This window comes from Acanthochromis polyacanthus, chromosome 21 (genome assembly GCF_021347895.1).
Source record: "Acanthochromis polyacanthus isolate Apoly-LR-REF ecotype Palm Island chromosome 21, KAUST_Apoly_ChrSc, whole genome shotgun sequence".
Taxonomy (NCBI): domain Eukaryota; kingdom Metazoa; phylum Chordata; class Actinopteri; family Pomacentridae; genus Acanthochromis; species Acanthochromis polyacanthus.
The window spans coordinates 12,684,351-12,703,725 of NC_067133.1; the positions used below are offsets into that span (position 1 = coordinate 12,684,351).

Below are 19,375 nucleotides of genomic sequence, written 5' to 3' on the forward strand. Positions count from 1 at the left end.
CATGGAGGCAGGGAAAGGACAAGTGGTCCCAGCACCGCCCCCAGTGGTGGAGCGGCGGATCACACCACCTCATATGCACATGCAACTGCCCACACTGCTCAAAGCAGGACTGCTTCGCGGAAGGTTGCCTATACTGGGGAGCCTGTTGGAGCTGGGATAGGGGCAAGTGCAGGGGCCAAGGCAGCAGGTCTTAGGAGAGGCTATAGCACTGCTGTCCCCCATCCAGCATTGCCACTGTAATGCCCCAGCAACAACAGACTACCCAGAGTCAACCCCAGCGTGCAGACCGCAGTGCAGCTGGCGGTGGAGCTGGTGGTCCTAAAGGAGGGGCCCGGAGAGGTAAGGGTCCTCTGGTAAAGCAATCTAAGGTAGAGGACCTGCGCATGGGACAAGGTACACTGGGGGCAAAGGGTCAGTGGAGAAAAGCTCCATCCCCATTCCCACTATTATCGTCAAGGCCCCTTCAACCAGCAGCAGTGGACGGAGCAGCCAGGGCAGCAGTGTGGAGGCTGATGTTCCTGCAACAGGAGAGGCAGATGAAGTCAAAACACCCCATGGTCCTCCTCCCTCCACTCCTGCTCCACAGCCCCCTGCTCCACCATCCATCCCAGCACCTCCACCTCCATCCTTGCCTTCTATGCGAGCACAGGATAACCTGGACTTTACCAGCCAGTTTGGGGCTGCTATTGTAGGCGCCGCTCGCCGAGACAGGGAGCGTTTCCATGAAGCCCGGAGAAAGAGTGCCTCCTTGTTTATGTCTGCTGAGGAGGATGTGAGTCTCGATGGAATAGGGGGGCAACAAGGACTCAGGTGTCACAGCAACAGCTTAGTGCACAGGCTGAAAGTTCATCTACACGGCTGCGGCCGTCAAAGTCCATTGATGAGGGCATGTTTCTGGAGACACCTTCATCCATCACACCCGCAGTATGCCTCCCGCCTTTGGCCTACCTGAGTACTCCTCACCTGCCCTGGACTATCAGCCCAAGTCTGTGCCTACTGATCTGTACACAGCAGCAGGCAGGCAGCCAGCACCCTCCTCTACCACCACCTTCATTCACCCTTTAACAGGGAAGGCTCTTGACCCCACATCGCCCTTAGGTCTTGCCCTGGCTGCCAGAGAACGTGCTCTGAGGGATGACAGCAGGTTAAGAAGTCGAACAGAGCACCACTTCACCCGCCAGATGTCGAGCGTGGTGTTTCCTTCATCTACTGTCACCTCTCAGCCAAGTGTCGTCAGCCGCCCAGTCCTCAAGCTCCTACCTGGTCACCTCCTCTTCCTTGGCTGCCACCACGCCCACTGTTGGCCGGCCACCCTCACCTAGAATCCTCAGAGGAGTTGGGAGTGTCTGGGGTGAGGACGGTGGTGGAGGGAGAGGGAGCGGGAAGGAGGAGGGGCTCGTGAGGGGCTAAGAGTTCGCTTCTCTGAGGACAAAACGGTCCACACACACCACTATCAATCTCAGCCGTATCAACCAACTTACAAGGAGAGGGAGCGCGGAGAGAGTCGAGGGAACGGGAGAAGGGAGCTGTCGAGAGGAGAGGGGAGAGAGACAAAGAGAGAGAGGCTTACATGAGGAGAGCAGAGCAGGCCGCTGCTAATGCAGCTGCTGCTGATAGTGCTGCTCAGCAGGCATCTCAGTCTCAGCAGCCCCGCAGGCCGTCTTTTCTCAGGATGGAAAGCCAAGCTGATGCCTTATATATTGTCCCTCACACCTCCCTCTCCTCCACCTACCGGTAGTCAACAGACGACTAACACTACTGGGAGCACTGGGAGCGGCCTGATGGTACTCCCTCCCCCTGCCCTTCAGTTGATGCAGACGACGAATTTGTCTACGCAGACCCCCTCCCACCTCCGTTAGAGTTTGCAAACAGTTTTGACCGGGGAGTATCGGGATATTCACAAACACAGGATGCTCTCCAATAGTCTGGCCTCCCGCCAACAGCAAGTCCCACCACCTCCACCTCCTCCCCCACCACCTCCTCCCCCACCCCCTCCACCCCCCCAAAAAAGAACAATTTGTCAGTGGGTTTCCTGCTCATACACCCCTGCCCTCACCCCAAGCAGGGGACTCCACTGCCTCTAGCCTCACATCTTACGACAGTGAAGGGCAAATCTGACTCAGTCTGCTCCTTCTCCATCACAGACATCACCCACCCCCCACCCCCTCCCCTCACCCTCCACCCTACAGCCCACCTCGGGCCCCCCGCCTCCTCCATCAGTCTCACCCCCACCTCCTCCTGGATCTTACCACCAGACCCTTCTCTATGTCCCACCACCTTTACAACAGCACACATACACCTGGGCGCTCCTCACCACGCCTCCCGCCATGCAGTCGCCCCTTCCCCCAGCATACCGTGGCCCTCCAATGCACTCATCCACTGCTGCCACTTCTGTCCCACATAGGGGCACTGCCTCCCATTCCACGGACCGCGAGCTGTGCTGCTACAACCACCGCTGCTGCCATCACAACAAGCACCTCCACTCAGCTCTACCAGGAGCGAACATCCTCCACCGCCATCACAGGAGGCCGCAGGGCAGGAGAGCACCACCGTCCTCCCCCCACTACTAAGAAAGGAGAGTCCCAGGAGACAGTGGTAGACTCTGGCATTGAAGAAACTGGACAGTCGCCAGCAGCAGCGATCATCACCTGGACAGCATCCTGGGTCTAAGTGGAGCTGGTGTCCGGGGGAGACCGACTGGACCGAGGAGAGAGAGTTGGAGCTGGAGGACGGATGGGAGGGCAGGTGGGACAGGGGAAACAGACAGAGGAGGAGATTTTCTGGAGTCGTACATGAGTTACCTGGATGGACAAACTTTTGAGATGCAGGAATGCAACAGCCGCAGCCTCACTTACCCTAAAACAACAGGTACAGAGAGGGAGGTCGTTCTGGGGATCTACACAGACAGACCAGCACTGCTCACTGCTTCCTTCCACTCCCACAGACGTAGAGACGAACAGAGAGGACGACGAGGCGAGGAGGGAGCGACAGAGGACGAGAGTGGCCAGGCATGGGTTATGGTGTACGGGACATGCAGAATTTAGGACGTCCCACTTCACCGTATTTTGATCGGCCACGCACTCCTGAGATGAAGTCTCACTGGAGCGTAGGGTCAGATGTCTTGGTGACGGAGGCGGCCAGTCGCTTTTAGAGGGGAAGGAAGATTTACCCTCCAGCAATCCAGTATGAAGCCCAGCATCATCCAACGAGCTGAGCAGCAAACTGCAGCAGAGAGGCAAGGACAGCTGGAGCAGCCAGAGGCCCCTGAGCAGACACAGGTACGCATTAGTTAATACTTTGATAGCATCAGCTTGCTTATGTCACAGCATAAATTACATTTTCCGTTGCTTTTGACATTTGCCCATTCTATTGATGTTACCTTCTGTGTGAAGACATCCGTGTGGCACCTTCAAATTCTTTACCTGCCAACAACTGATGTTTAAGCCTTTCAGTCGAAAATCTGTGGATTGTCTGTTCATGTCTTGTGCGTGTTGTGTCTATACTGTGTAAACCTCTGTTTTATTCTCTGGCTTTTTCCATGTGTTTCACTCAGAAGCAGAACAGGTAATAGAGCCACTTCCACTCTTTTTTATGTTTTCTGTCTGGAAGGACATAAAACTTGACCTACTTGAATTTTACAGCTTGTTGTGAGACAATAAGGAAGGAGAGGAAACCATGTTTTACCAAAATGTTGACAGTATGAAGCAATTTAAATCCACAGGTTCTTAAAACACCGTACAATGTTTCCCTTAGTGTGTGTGTGTGTGTGTGTGTGGTGTGTGTGTGTGTGTGTGTGTGTGTGTGTGTGTGTGTGTGTGTGTGCATGTTTTTCTTATCATTGTTTTCTGGTTTCAGCTTTCTTCTACAACAGCTTCTCTTTTGTATTCACAGATTTTCAGAAGACTCGGCCTCAGCTCTGAAGCCCTCCATCAGCTCGATCCCAGTCACCGTCTCCAATCTCGTTATCACAGCCATCGTTGTCTCCATCCCCCACCCCTGCCTCCCAGTACCCCAACTGGGACGATCCCCGTTCCTCAACCTCCAGCAGGCAGCTCAACCTCCACGTTCACATTCCCCGCTGTCCCCAACATCTTATTCCCCTTACCCTACTTCCCCCAAACACAGACCTGTGTACCGGACCAAAGCCCTGGAATTCCAGTTCATTCCCAGTCGTGAGTCCCGTAAAGCAGAATCACACATGCTGCAGCGCAGACGAGCACCCAGCCCCCTCATCTCCCCATCAGAGAGGCCCAAGCTGGGTCCACCACGCCCATCATCCCTTCCCCTCCTACCTACCACACCTCTCTACAGTGCCATCTACGACCTCAGAGGTTCTATCACCCCACCGTCACCTGGAAACCCTCTTGGAGATCCTTACTTCTCACCTTCTCCTCCCTTGTTTGCCCCCTCTGGTGCACCTCCTCCTCCAAAACTCCACCTTAGTTGTTTCTCGATCCCTTTCTCCAACTCATTTCCTGTCTGGGACCTCTCTCCACCCCTGCATCCCCTCCCACCACCTCCCTGTCTGAGTTACCCCCATCTACCACCCCCTTCCCCTACGAAGCCTTTTGCCTCCAAGCCGCTGCCCTAACTGGACCAAGTATGATGTTGCAGACTGGCTGGGATACCTGAACCTGGGTGAGCACAGAGAGCGTTTCTTGGACAATGAGATTGACGGCACCCACCTGCCCTCCCTGACCAAGGACGACTATCTGGATTTGGGTGTGACACGAGTGGGCCACCGCATGGAATATAGAACGAGCCCTAAGGACGGTAATGGACAGGTAAGGCAACTGAGAGACACATTTGGAAACTTGATAAAGAGGCCATATTATACTTTTTCTGGGTTTCCCCAGTCTTTAATTATGCTACTTAATTTGTTTGCACATGTAGAATCAAGAATCTTATTGTCATTGTGTTTCCACACAGTGAAATTACGATTGGTGACTCCAGCCATAAATAAAAAATTGAAAAAGGCACACTATATACAAATAAAATGTAAAAAAATACCGAAAAGATATATATATGTAAACAGAGTTAGTGCACATGAGCAGTAGGATGGGTGTAAAGTGCAGTCCAGTGCAAGATTCAGTTTTTTATTGCACATAGTGTGTGTTGTGTGTGTAGGAGAGAATGGACTGGATAACTCTTGGATAAATACTGTTTTTCAGTCTGGAGGTCAGAGTTTTATGTTTCTGTACCGTTCGCCCGACGGAAGCCGAAACAAACCATTCATTTCCCGCGCGGGTCGGGTCGGCAGCAATATGTTGGGCCTTGTTTTGACCCAGCCCGCGTATATTGAGTCCAGGTCTGGAAGAGGACTTCCCACAATCCTCTGTGCTGTTTAACCACGCGGGATAAGTTCTTTCTGTCCTCAGCTGTGCAGCTGCTATAGTACACTGTTGTACCAAGACAGAGGACACTTTCTATTGTGGCCCTGTAGAAGTTTGCCAGCGACTGCAGATCAGAGACATGTAGCTCCAGACCCACAGACACCTGCAGAAAAGATCCAGCATTATCTAAATCGTTAAAAAATCCCATCATAGTTCAGTTTGTCGCCCAAAATGTCACAAAAAGTGATAGTTTAATATGTCCCTCCAAAATTTGTAAAAAAACTTATAGTTTAGTATGTTTGTCCAAAATGGTACAAAAACGTATGTAGTTTACTATGTTGTCCAAAATGGTACAAAAATGTCATAGTTTAGTATGTCGTCCAAAATGTCACAAAAATGTCAATAGTTTACTATGTCGTCCAAAATATCACAAAAACGTCATAGTTTAGTATGTTGTCAAAAATGGCGCAAAAACATAGTTTAGTATGTCGTCCAAAATGTCACAAAATGTCACAGTTTAGTATGTCGTCCAAATGGTACAAAATGTCATAGTTTATTTAGTATGTCGTCCAAAATGTCACAAAAAAGTCATAGTTTAGTATGTCGTCCAAAATTGTACAAAAATGTCATAGTTTAGTATGTTGTCAAAAATGGTGCAAAAACGTCATAGTTTAGTATGTCGTCCAAAATGTCACAAAAATGGACATAGTTCAGTATGTCGTCCAAATGGTACAAAAACGTTGTACTTTACGAGTTGTCCAAAATGGTACAAAAACTTGTAGTTTAGTATGTCGTCCAAAATGGTACAAAAATGTTGTAATTTAGTATGTCATCCAAAATGTCACAAAAACGTTGTAGTTTGTAGTCCAAAATGTCACAAATCGTCATAGTTTAGTCTGTCGTCCAAAATGGTACAAAAAATTGTAGTTTAGTATGTCGTCCAAAATGTCACAAAAACGTCATACTATGTCGTCCAAAATATCACAGTAATGTCACAGTTTAGTATGTTGTTCAAAATGTCACAAAACGTCATAGTTTAGTATGTCGTCCAGATGGTACAAAACGTTGTAGTTTGTCATCCCAAATGGTACAAAAATGTCATAGTTTAATATGTCGTCCAAAATGGTACAGAAACGTTGTAGTTTGTTGTCCAAAATGGTACAAAAATGTCATAGTTTAGTTTGTCGTCCAAAATGTCACAAAATGTCATATTTAGTTTGTCGTCCAAAATATCACAAAAATGTTCATAGTTTAATATGTCGTACAAAATGTCAACAAAAATGACATACTATGTCGTCAAACATCACAAAAAACGTCATAGTATTTCGTCCAAAATGGTACAAAAAAGGTCATAGTTTAGTATGTTGTCAAAAATTGCGCAAAAACGTCATAGTTTAGTTTGTCGTCCAAAATGTCACAAAAACGTCATAGTTTAGTATGTCGTCCAAAATGTCACAAAAATGACATAGTTCAGTATGTCATCCAAAATGTCACAAAAATGACATAGTTCAGTATGTCGTCCAAAATGGTACAAAAACGTTGTACTTCAGTATGTTGTCAAAAATGTCAGTGTAGTATGTCGTCCAAATAATCACAAAAATGTCATAGTTTAGTATGTCATCCAAAATGTCACAAAAATGTCATAGTTTAGTATGTCGTCCAAAATGTCACAAAAACCTCATACTATGTCATCCAAAATATCACAAAATGACATAGTTTAGTATGTTGTTCAAAACGGTACAAAAATGTCATAGTTTAGTATGTCGTCCAAAATGTCACAAAAACGACATAGTTTAGTATGTCGCCCAAAATGGTACAAAAATGTCATAGTTTGGTATATTGTCAAAAATGGCGCAAAAACGTCGTAGTTTAATATGTCGTCCAAAATGGTACAAAAACGACATAGTTTAGTATGTCGTCCAAAATGTCACAAAAACGACATAGTTTAGTATGTCGCCCAAATGGTACAAAAATGTCATAGTTTGGTATATTGTCAAAAATGGCGCAAAAACGTCGTAGTTTAATATGTCGTCCAAAATGGTACAAAAACGACATAGTTTAGTATGTCGTCCAAAATGTCACAAAAACGACATAATTTAGTATGTCGCCCAAAATGTCACAAAAACGACATAGTTTAGTATGTCGCCCAAAATGGTACAAAAACGTCATAGTTTAGTATGTCGTCAAAAATGTCGCAAAAACGTCATAGTTTAGTTTGTCGTCCAAAATGTCACAAAAATGTCATAGTTTAGTATGTCGCCCAAAATGGTACAAAAATGTCATAGTTTGGTATATTGTCAAAAATGGCGCAAAAACGTCATAGTTTAATATGTCGTCCAAAATGGTACAAAAACGACATAGTTTAGTATGTCGTCCAAAATGTCACAAAAACGACATAATTTAGTATGTCGCCCAAAATGTCACAAAAACGATAGTTTAGTATGTCGCCAAAATGGTAGAAAAAGTCATAGTTTAGTATGTCGTCAAAAATGGTACAAAAATGTCATAGTTTAGTATGTTGTCAAAAATGGCGCAAAAACATAGTTTAGTATGTCGTCCAAAAGTCACAAAAATGTCACAGTTTAGTATGTCGTCCAAAATGGTACAAAAATGTCATAGTTTATTTAGTATGTCGTCCAAAATGTCACAAAAACGGCATAATTTAGTATGTCGCCCAAAATGTCACAAAAATGTCATAGTTTAGTATGTCGCCCAAAATGGTACAAAAACGTCATAGTTTAGTATGTCGTCAAAAATGGTACAAAAACGTCATAGTTTAGTATGTTGTCAAAAATGGCGCAAAAACATAGTTTAGTATGTCGTCCAAAATGTCACAAAAATGTCACAGTTTAGTATGTCGTCCAAAATGTCACAAAAAAGTCATAGTTTAGTATGTCGTCGTCCAAAATTGTACAAAAATGTCATAGTTTTATGTTGTCAAAAATGGTGCAAAAACGTCATAGTTTAGTATGTCGTCCAAAATGTCACAAAAATGACATAGTTCAGTATGTCGTCCAAAAACACGTTGTACTTTACGATGTTGTCCAAAATGGTACAAAAAAGTATGTCGTCCAAAATGGTACAAAAATGACATAGTTCAGTATGTCGTCCAAAATGGTACAAAAACGTTGTACTTTACGATGTTGTCCAAAATGGTACAAAAACTTTGTAGTTTAGTATGTCGTCCAAAATGGTACAAAAATGTGTAATTTAGTATGTCATCCAAAATGTCACAAAAAAGTTTGTAGTCAAAAAGTCATAGTTTAGTCTGTCGTCCAAAATGGTACAAAAAAATTGTAGTTTAGTATGTCGTCCAAACACAAAACGTCATACTATGTTGTCCAAATATCAAGTAACGTCACAGTTTAGTATGTCGTCAAAATGTCACAAAAACGTCATAGTTTAGTATGTCGTCCAGAATCAAAAACCAAATGGTACAAAAATGTCATAGTTTAATATGTCGTCCAAAATGGTACAGAAACGTTGTAGTTTTGTCCAAAATGGTACAAAAATGTCATAGTTTAGTTTGTCGTCCAAAATGTCACAAAAATGTCATATTTTAGTTTGTCGTCCAAAATATCACAAAAATGTCATAGTTTAATATGTCGTAAAATGTCACAAAAATGACATACATGTCGTCCAAAACATCACAAAACGTCATAGTATTTCGTCCAAAATGGTACAAAAAAGGTCATAGTTTAGTATGTTGTCAAAATTGCGCAAAAACGTCATAGTTTAGTTTGTCGTCCAAAATGTCACAAAAACGTCATAGTTTAGTATGTCGTCCAAAATGTCACAAAAATGACATAGTTCAGTATGTCGTCCAAAATGTCACAAAATGACATAGTTCAGTATGTCGTCCAAAATGGTACAAAAACGTTGTACTTCAGTATGTTGTCAAAAATGTCAGTGTAGTATGTCGTCAAATAATCACAAAAATGTCATAGTTTAGTATGTCATCCAAAATGTCACAAAAATGTCATAGTTTAGTATGTCGTCCAAAATGTCACAAAAACCTCATACTATGTCATCCAAAATATCACAAAATGACATAGTTTAGTATGTTGTTCAAAACGGTACAAAAATGTCATAGTTTAGTATGTCGTCCAAAATGTCACAAAACGACATAGTTTAGTATGTCGCCCAAAATGGTACAAAAATGTCATAGTTTGGTATATTGTCAAAAATGGCGCAAAAACGTCGTAGTTTAATATGTCGTCCAAAATGGTTACAAAAACGACATAGTTTAGTATGTCGTCCAAAATGTCACAAAAACGACATAGTTTAGTATGTCGCCCAAAATGGTACAAAAATGTCATAGTTTGGTATATTGTCAAAAAATGGCGCAAAAACGTCGTAGTTTAATATGTCGTCCAAAATGGTACAAAAACGACATAGTTTAGTATGTCGTCCAAAATGTCACAAAAACGACATAATTTAGTATGTCGCCCAAAAGTCACAAAAACGACATAGTTTAGTATGTCGCCCAAAATGGTACAAAAACGTCATAGTTTAGTATGTCGTCAAAAATGTCGCAAAAACGTCATAGTTTAGTTTGTCGTCCAAAATGGTACAAAAATGTCATAGTTTGGTATATTGTCAAAAATGGCGCAAAAACGTCGTAGTTTAATATGTCGTCCAAAATGTCACAAAACGACATAGTTTAGTATGTCGTCCAAATGGTACAAAAACGACATAGTTAGTATGTCGTCCAAAATGTCACAAAAACGACATAGTTTAGTTTGTCGTCCAAAATGTCACAAAAATGTCATAGTTTAGTATGTCGTCCAAAATGTCACAAAAACGTCATAGTTTAGTATGTCGTCAAAAATGTCACAAAAATGTCATAGTTTAGTATGTCGTACAAAATGTCACAAAAACCTCATACTATGTCATCCAAATATCACAATAACGTCACAGTTTAGTATGTCGTCCAAAATGTCACAAAAACGTCATAGTTTAGTATGTCGTACAAAATGTCACAAAAACTACATACCATGTCGTCCAAAATATCACAAAACGACATAGTTTAGTATGTTGTCCAAAATGGTACAAAAATGTCATAGTTTAGTATGTCATCCAAAATGTCACAAAAATGACATAGTTTAGTATGTCGCCCAAAATGGTACAAAAATGTCATAGTTTAGTATGTCGTCAAAAATGGTGCAAAAACGTCATACTTAGTATGTCGTCCAAAATGTCACAAAATGTCATAGTTTGGTGTATTGTCAAAATGGCGCAAAAACGTCATAGTTTAGTTTGTCGTCCACAATGTCACAAAAACGACATAGTTCAGTATGTCGTCCAAAATGGTACAAAAACGACATAGTTTAGTATGTCGTCCAAAATGGTACAAAAACGTCATAGTTTAGTATGTCGTCCAAAATATCACAATAACGTCACAGTTTAGTATGTCGTCCAAAATGTCACAAAAACGTCATAGTTTAGTATGTCGTACAAAATGTCACAAAAACTACATACCATGTCGTCCAAAATATCACAAAAATGTCATAGTTTAGTATGTCGTCCAAAATGTCACAAAACGACATAATTTAGTATGTCGCCAAAATGTCACAAAAACGACATAATTTAGTATGTCGCCCAAAATGTCTCGAAAACGACATAGTTTAGTATGTCGCCCAAAATGGTACAAAAACGTCATAGTTTAGTATGTCGTCAAAAATGTCGCAAAAACGTCATAGTTTAGTTTGTCGTCCAAAATGTCACAAAAATGACATAGTTTAGTATGTCATCCAAAATGTCACAAAAATGACATAGTTTAGTATGTCGTCCAAAATGTCACAAAATGTCATAGTATGTCATCCAAAATGGTACAAAAAAGTCATAGTTTAGTATTGTTGTCAAAAATGGCGCAAAAACGTCATATTTTAGTATGTCGTCCAACATGGTACAAAAACGTCATAGTTTAGTATGTTGTCAAAAATGGCGCAAAAACGTCATAGTTTAGTATGTCGTCCAAAATGGTACAAAAACGTCATAGTTTAGTATGTCGTCCAAAATATCACAATAACGTCACAGTTTAGTATGTCGTCCAAAATGTCACAAAAACGTCATAGTTTAGTATGTCGTACAAAATGTCACAAAATGTCATAGTTTAGTATGTCGTCCAAAATGTCACAAAAACGACATAATTTAGTATGTCGCCCAAAATGTCACGAAAACGACATAGTTTAGTATGTCGCCCAAAATGGTACAAAAACGTCATAGTTTAGTATGTCGTCAAAAATGTCGCAAAACGTCATAGTTTAGTTTGTCGTCCAAAATGTCACAAAAATGACATAGTTTAGTATGTCATCCAAAATGTCACAAAAATGACATAGTTTAGTATGTCGTCCAAAATGTCACAAAAATGTCATAGTATGTCATCCAAAATGGTACAAAAACGTCATAGTTTAGTATGTCGTCAAAAATGTCGCAAAAACGTCATAGTTTAGTTTGTCGTCCAAAATGTCACAAAAATGACATAGTTTAGTATGTCATCCAAAATGTCACAAAAATGACATAGTTTAGTATGTCGCCCAAAATGTCACAAAAACGACATAATTTAGTATGTCGCCCAAAATGTCACGAAAACGACATAGTTTAGTATGTCGCCCAAAATGGTACAAAAACGTCATAGTTTAGTATGTCGTCAAAAATGTCGCAAAAACGTCATAGTTTAGTTTGTCGTCCAAAATGTCACAAAAATGACATAGTTTAGTATGTCGTCCAAAATGTCACAAAAATGTCATAGTAAGTCATCCAAAATGGTACAAAAAAGTCATAGTTTAGTATGTTGTCAAAAATGGCGCAAAAAACGTCATATTTTAGTATGTCGTCCAACATGGTACAAAAACGTCATAGTTTAGTATGTTGTCAAAAATGGCGCAAAAACGTCATAGTTTAGTATGTCGTCCACAACGTCACAGTTTAGTCTGTCGTCCAAAATGGTATTGTCTCTAAAAGCTTTGTTTCCATTGGGTAGGATTGTCTGACGGCAAAGTAAAACTGTCGAAATAGTTATAGTGTGCTCTCAAACTGATCTAGTTTTTTTTTTTTTTGGTGGCAAAAATGTATTTTGCTGCTGACCTTGTCCACAGCACCTTCCTCCTGTACTATAAAGCCTTCCTGAGCTTGTATCACACTAAGTGGACTAATCGATGGTTGTCTCGTTTTGTGTTTTTGTTGACGGTGCTTTTTCTACCCTAAACTGTGCATTGACAAATTCCAGAAGCATCAAGTGTATGATGATCAACAAGTTCCCAGTTTCATTACTCATGTTGCCTGTAACCAGCACAAACGTTACCGTAGATTCTTAATGAACAAATTATACTGTCCGTTTAGAAAGCGTGACTCATACAATGGGACAACTCGCAGCTACTCAACAAAAGGGCGAACACATTTCATAGTCCTCTCACAAATAGCCTCAAACATCACACATGTCCTGTGTCTGTTCTTTTGTCCGCAGGCTGTCCAGCAGCCCGTTTCCCATTTCTGTTCTGTCACCTCGGGACGGACAGACTGAGAGGAGGAGGGACGATGGGAGTCGAAGCTGAGGTTGCAAATGCAGAGGACAGAAAGAGGCACAGAGGGACTTGAGAAGGAGTTGAAGTCAATGAGGGAGGAAGACCACAACTGCTGCTATCCATGGTGGATTCACACAACAAATGAGGGGGAACAGATTTCACACCAAGAGCAACAGAAAGAGGGAGTTGAGTCCCAAAGGGAGGTGGAACATGGGATGGAAGGAGGACTGACGATCCATAAAGATGCCGTCTGGCGCTCTCCAGTTGTGGCAGGCGGATTTACACAAGTGCACTCCCCACATGCATGCACGGTCACACTAATCAACACGAGTAACACCAACACCCTCTCATCCACCATGTGTATGAAGACTATGGCTGCAGCAGAGATTACAAGAGATGAAACCCAACCAAATACTTGAGAGGAACAATAAAAGCCAGTGAGATTTACTCAAATCTGAGCAGTCGTATTGTTGGCTAAGATGAAGGTGTCTTCTGTCTTGCAGTCATCCTCTTACCCCTCTGCCGGCAGGTTCAATCTGTTCAGGTTTAAAAACAAGAATATTTAATGTGCAATCACTGACCACCCCTCCCTGTGTGAGTGGATGCTGCTTTTAAAACGTGAGTATCTGAGGGTGAGTGTGTGCAGGCTTTACCTAACGCAGGGCAGTATATCACGACAGCTTCCACGTCTTTTAGAGGTGACGAAGGCGCAGATGGAGACTTGGTGTCCTCGGTTCAGGCTGAGGAGGCTCGCTGTGGCTTTGGTCGGTTCTGTCTTGTTTTACCTCACTGCTGGTAGGGCTCTGTCCTCACTGCAGATCCTGTCAGAGGGATCATATGTGTTTCTCTATAGCTCTTTATCATCCTAAGTCTTATAATGACGTATATACAGACTGGTCACTGTATCACAAATTTGTAGCAAAATAAGTGCCCAGACCAACAACATAAAAAAGAAACACACTGATATGCACACACAGGCACCCAAGATACTACTATACACGCCTGCATGCATACACCAACATGTAGACACACAGATAAACACAAGCACTTACCAGTGTTTGTGTTAGAATTTATGGGACACCTTATATATATATAGACACACACTATGTTTGGATCCAAGATGTACTTACACAAAAAGGAGACAGACTGTGCTTTCAACTGTTTGACGGGGATTTGTGACAATGCGGAGAGAAATCTTCCAGAGGATTTTATTTACCGAGAAAGACTCTCTCGGCGTCAAGGCAAATGTTGTACACTCATTCAGAACCTTCTGCGCGAGGGGAGGCTGGAAAGGAGAGGGGAGGGGAAGAGTAAAAACTGCCATTTTCTTGTTCTTTCCCATCCAATCCCCCTGCTCCTTCCAGGAGTGGCCTCCCTCTCTCTCTCTCTCTCTCTCTCTCTCTCTCTCGACATAATCCAGGAGGAACCACGCAGCCACCCGGCCAAGGGAGATCCGAGAGAAACGCTTATATCAAGTTTTAATACTATGATTGTTCTTACAATTTTAAACTTTAAATGGAATACTGGATATTGATATGAAGAGATTTATTGTTACTTTTTATCATTACTATCATCGTCCTTACTGTTATTACAGAGAGTCCCGGTTTCTTGTGCAGTCAGCAGAACTTCCTGACTGTGTAGTGAAGATAATCGTCATGGTTATAAATATATATATATGAATAAATAAATATATGTAGGTATTTTTGAATTGAAAGATGCATACTGTGTTATTCGGTGCACTGTAACCCTGAACATTGCTTCTGTGTGAAAGGAAGCAACTAAATGTGAAGCACATTTTAGAAGATCTTTTCTCCTTATTGTTTCTTCCGTCGTCAAACTGTGAAGCTTTAAAAAATCACGTTAAGGCCTGCTGATATAATTTTCCTCACTTGCTTAAAAAGTTAATGCTGTAAAATGTAGCAACTGTTACTAATGAGTCATACAAGTGAAAAAATTCCTATAAAATATTATTTCAATTCTGGACCTTTTTAATTGATCGCTAATTTAATTATCCTCTACGTCGCTGTACTTCTTCCCATCAGCTCTCATGGCACATTTTACATCCCATCATACGCCAAGTCCTGCTCGTCTTACTGTTGCTGAGATCAAATATAAGGGCTCTCTCATGACCTCTCTACCTTGAACAACGCTTCACCTCTCCTGCTGCTTTTGAGTCCATGAACACATATCAAAATCGTGCATTTTTACATCAGGGCATCGACGGGGACTTCACTCCTCTCACCCCTCTGCTACCCTCAAGTCTATTTTTGCCAAAAGATTAAGTGATTTCATAGATCATGTGCTCATATTTAAATATATATATATATATACACACACATACGCAGGCTACAAATGTGAATCAGAAAAGGTAACTGGAGGTGTTTAGTTTTTGTATTTGCTCTGTGCCGACGGTTCAGGAGAGATTATATTTGAATGCAAAAGGGAAATAGCAATAAGGACGATGAAAATAATGGTCATCTAACTATGGTTTAAGATGTAAAAAAGAAAAAAAGAGAAAAAAAGTCTCAAAAGTTCTAAAGAATCTCTGTCTTCCAAATAATGTTTAACATGAAAAGGTACAATGTATTTATTTAACTGTTCTGCTCTCTATACAGTTGGACCCGTTCTCTGAATCGGCCCCAGAGTTCAGAGCTCCACTCAACACATTGCATCCTCTCGTTTGTACAAAGCACCTTCTGCAGTCGCTAACATGTGCCAGTACGCTCACAGCTCATTAATTACCAGCATATTATGCAATGACCCTATTTCCACTAGCACCCGTGACTCTTCACGTCTCCTTTTAAAGGTTCCAAAGTCATTTTCATGCATCTGATGAATAAAAAAACGAGCAGAATGTGACTCCAAACACATTCACACGCTTTGTCTTCGGTCTCTGAAAAAAAGGTTTGCTAGTGTAAATAGGGCCAGTTAAAACTTCAGATAAGAAATTATACAAAACATTTCTCGCGGATACAGTGATCTTCTCGTTTAGTGAGTGGTGAGAAACTTTTCTAATCCTTTCTTTGCGTTTAGTAGTCGTAATCAGGAGTGCCAGCTCGTCACTGGTGTCGGGAGAAAATACTCAGATCAGAGGGAATCGGTCCGACTCTATAGAAAGCATTTCTTTTCCTTTAAGAGATCTTTTAAAAAATGAGAATATGAACTGATGAAAGGTAACTTACAGAATATATATGTATATGTGATACGCATATACACACATTCATATGAATATATATGAATTTCAAATGTTTTAAGAGATAATAAATTGTTAGAATTATAATAAAGATACAGAAACAAAGTTCTAATTTATGGTTTGGGACTCGTTTTTGTCTGATTTTGTCTTTAGGTTTTCATCTCCTCAAATCTGTCCCAACAAGGTTATTCCATCTCCAAACATCTCATTTTATCAGAAACTATGGATGTTTAACCCTCCTGTTGTCCTCATTTATGGGCACCAAAAAAATGTTGTTTACTTGTCTGAAAAAAATCCCAAAAGTCAATGAAAAAAGTTCCCCAAATTACCTAACATTTGCAAAACCTTCAGGAAGAAATTCCAATAATTCCTTAAAAGTTTCCCTTAATAATTTCAGAAAAAAATAAAAAAAATCCCCCAAATTCGGCAAGAAAATTATTGTAAATATTTTCAAAAAATCAACATGTAACCAAAGCACTGTGTGTATAACGCCATAGTATAGGATGTAGTTCAAAAAATGTCAAAGTGTAGTATACTTTTCAAGAATAACATAGTATGGCCTGTAGTTCATAGGATAGCATGTCGGCAAAAAAAAAAACATAGATTATAATGTGATTCAAAAAGTGCAAAATGATGGGATGTTGCCTAAAACTGTCATGTATGATATGTGGTTCAAAAAATGTCGTAGTGCAGTATATTGTCAAAATAGTTTGTTATTCAAGTAAACATCAGAGTATAATATGTGATCTAAAAAATGCCATAGAAGAATAGTTCATTGCACAAGGAAAAGTATAGTAATTTTTAAAACTGTTCAAGTTCTTATATGTTGCTAAAAACGACAAAAAAAAAAAAACTAAAACAAAAAAAGTCATAGTAATATGTCAATTAAAAAGGTCTATAGCATAGAGTGTCACTCTAAAAACATCATAGTTTAGCCTTTGGCCCAGAAAACGTTCTTTCCCGGCTGTCTGAAGTAGGTGAGGAGCAACACAAAGACAGTCTAAGCGCGAGTTTCCAGAGGGTTAGACGAGTATTTATTTGAAAGAGTAAGTTTACAACAGCACAACATGTGAGGAGGTTAAAAGCAAATGGGTGTTGGTAAAATAAAAATAAACAGAACTAAAAGTGAACTTCACGTTGACATTGATGGACATTCCAACCAGGAACAATGTAAAAGATCATCAATACGAAAAAAAACTCTTCCTGTTCACCTCTTAAAACCCTAAAACACACCGCAGTAGCACCCTAAACTAAAACTACCAATGGGTTCCCTGTTTTCCTTTCTGAACAGGAAAGGTATGTATCTTAGAAAACATCATAGTATAGCCTTTGGTATGAAAAATGCTTTCATATACATCGTATATTGTACAAATAACAAGTCAAACGAAAGAGACATACATTCTAGAATTGTAGTAATTGTGGGCTGACTGATTTACTGATTATCAGTATTTTAGTTTTTACTGATTTATGGTAATAAATCAATTTAAAAATGGCGCTGCTTTGGCTCTGAACCTTTAGCTGTGGTCACTCTGTCTTCTGGAGTGATTTGATTGGTTATACATCACGGATAAAACTCCTTTGACTTAACATCTGGAAACAAAACAAAAACGTATCAACAAAGTTTTCTGTTAGAGTTTGTGTTCTTCTAAGTTTACCTCCAAGATTTTAAATACTTTCATTTACTACAAATTAATATCTCCTCCAAATGTCTCACTAATAATCACTATCAGTCTTAAAAACTCACAAAACACCCCTCTATACTCGACCACTCTTAGTACAGTCCGGTTCCCCCTTCTATAAATCTGCTTGGAACCTTCCACTTCCTGTTTGTCAAAGTGGACAGGTTTTGTTGGAGCTCATGCAACAGACATTTTGGGTAACTGCACTTTAATATGGATGGATGACACTGAATTAGAGTCTGTTTTAATGAGACTGAGTTCAGATGTGTAGCTCTGTCATTAAATAAGAAATTATTTCTCAGAATTCACAGAGAAAATTCTGAAATGTTTGCTAGGTTAGCGTCCCACATGTTCTGTGGCTCAGCTAAAGCTAACTCTCTGCAACTTCTGGATCTCTTGAGTTGCTTGTTGTTCAAATATCTTGCTAGAGGTGCTGAAGCTCAGAAAGTCTGAGATGTTTGTTTAAAATCAGCTCATTCTCAAGTCTTCTCTGAACTGTCCTCTTTTGTTTGAACTTTCCCAAAACTTAGGAGTTAATGACAAAGCAGCACATCCAGACTCTTACAGTCTCATTTATGTAGAGATTAAACTTCAGTGTCATTCATTGATGTTAACGTGCAGTTTTTCAAATGTTTGTTGCACATGCTCCCGACCAAACCTGTCCAGGAAGAAGACGATGTGAAGAGAAGCTCCAGATGATGAATATCACACATTTACGTTGGAAATAAATGTCCTTTAATTAGACATTTTCATGCAAAAGTTGGATTGTCCTTTAATGATGTTCAAATCTTTGAGTGTTTTGTTGATGTTGGTTTCTAAATGTTTTCTGACACTCGGCCCCAAAGATTAAAACCTTTTTACGGCTCACAAGCTGCAACAATTCACACATTATCAACTATGTTTCTAGCTAAACTAAGATAAAAAGTGAAAAAGTGCCTGATTCCTGCATCATGAATGTAAATCTTTTTGGTTTTATGACAGCAAATGAATATATTTGGGTTTGAGATTTTATAAACCAAAACAAGAAATTAATTACTGGAGAAAACAATTAACAGATTAATGGACAAAGAAAATGTGTTTTCCAACATATATGGCTGAATTCCTCCTACATTACAAGATGCATACAATTTAAATTCAATTTTATTTATATAACGCCAATTATATATTATATTATATTATATATTATATTATATTATATTATATTATATATTTTTATACTCTATTTACTGAATTTCCCTTCGGGGATGAATAAAGTGATTCTGATTCTGATTCTATTTTTATATTTTTTTGTCATATTTAAAATATGACAAAGTAAGAAATTTAAACTAATAAACATGAGGTCAAATAGAAGGAACAGTTTTAAATCCTGCAGTCCCACAATGACAAGAATAAAGTTTCTCAACAAAAACTAAATCTGCTGGTGGATTCCATTAAAGTCCTAATAAAAAGCGATACTAAAGGTTTGTGGTGCTAAAAATCTCAAAGTAAAGATATCAAGTTGAACATCTGGATGATAAAAGTTGACCTCCCTTCATTTCTCTGGACCCGACTCCATGGATTTTAGGGATGCTGGTTAAAGACCTGCTCTTCTAGTCGCTGTAAAAGTCACTCCATCCTCAGCGACTTCAACATCTCTTCACGACA

General features: G+C 40.5%; 2 pseudogenes; both read left to right on the top strand.

The window, feature by feature from the left end:
* Positions 1-98: 98 nt before the first annotated feature.
* LOC127531675 (SH3 and multiple ankyrin repeat domains protein 1-like) lies at positions 99-1,502 on the top strand (annotated as a pseudogene).
* Positions 1,503-1,546: 44 nt separating this feature from the next.
* LOC127531501 (SH3 and multiple ankyrin repeat domains protein 1-like) lies at positions 1,547-16,164 on the top strand (annotated as a pseudogene).
* The last annotated feature ends 3,211 nt before the right edge of the window (positions 16,165-19,375 follow it).